The sequence below is a fragment of the Bison bison genome, unplaced genomic scaffold (assembly GCF_000754665.1).
Source record: "Bison bison bison isolate TAMUID 2011002044 unplaced genomic scaffold, Bison_UMD1.0 scf7180017864054, whole genome shotgun sequence".
Classification (NCBI taxonomy): domain Eukaryota; kingdom Metazoa; phylum Chordata; class Mammalia; order Artiodactyla; family Bovidae; genus Bison; species Bison bison.
In genome coordinates, this window is record NW_011494626.1 from 1,179,424 (window position 1) to 1,180,812 (window position 1,389).

Below are 1,389 nucleotides of genomic sequence, written 5' to 3' on the forward strand. Positions count from 1 at the left end.
TCAAGTGTACAGGAAGAGTCACCAAGATAGACAGTGTACTATATGCCCTCCATCTCAAAAAAAAAAAAAAAAAAACTCAACAAATTCAAAATAGTGAAATCATATCATGCACTCTTCATTTGAAAATATAGCAACACTATTATTTTTAATTTTTATTTTTCTTCCCTGCCATGCAGCATGTGGGACTTTTGTTCTCCAATCAAGGCATAAACTCTGGTCCCTGAAGTGGAAGTGGCAAGTCTGAACCACTGGACCACCAGGGAAGTTCTTAATGACACTATTTTAAGTAACTATATGTCAGAGAAGAAATTACAATGCAAATAAGAGAGTAGTTCAGTATGAATGATAATAAACCAGAGCATAATACCATTAGAAGGAGTAGCTAAAACAATTAGAAATGTGTATTTTAAAATGTTCATATTAGAACAAAATAATTCTTTACAACTAACAATTTAAGTTCCCAACTTGAAAATCTATAAAAATTTGTGCAAATAAATCCAAAGCAGAAAATTTTTAAAAAGAGGAAAAATATCAGTGTTATAGAAAATGGAAAAGCAATAGAGAAAAATCAACAAAAGACAAAAAATTTTATATATGTTAAGGAAATTGAAAAAACCTGGAAGAATGATAAGGAAAAGGCAATATTACAACTTACAGTATTAGAAATGAGAGTAGGAGCATTATTACAAAACTGGCAAGAATACTGTAAGAAAATTATATTTAAGACCAATAAGCCTAAAAAATACAATGAAACTCAACAAAATAGTACAGGTATCAAGTTACAGGGAGGAAAAAAAAAAACACACACATACAAAAAAAGAATACACACATACAAAAAAAGAATAAAACAAATCCTTTCAACGCAGGATCCTAGAAAAACAGGTTTCTGTATGATTCAAGAAAGAAGAAAAAAAAAAAGTGAACCTCAATCCTCTACTTGACATCATACACAAACATTTACTTGAAATGATCATAGGTAAACTGAAACATAATAGCTGCGGTGTAAAGCTTTCAAACAAAGCAAAGGAAAATATTATGTAACCTTGGGTTAGATTTTAGATAAGACAAAAAGCTAAGAACAAAAGAAAAAAGCAACAAACAAGATTATATAAAAATATATGTTCTTTTCCAAATAAATCATTAAAAAATGAAACTATAAGCCACAGATTGAGGGAAAATATTTTCCATAAATATATCTGATGGACTTGTATCAGAATACTTTGACAATTCCTCAGTTCAGTTGCTCAGTCGTGTCCGACTATTTGCCACCCCATGAATTGCAACACGCCAGGCCTCCCTGTCCATCACCGACTCCCGGAGTTCACTCAAACTCATGTCCATCGAGTTGGTGATGCTATCCAGCCATCTCATCCTCTGTCGTCCCCTTCT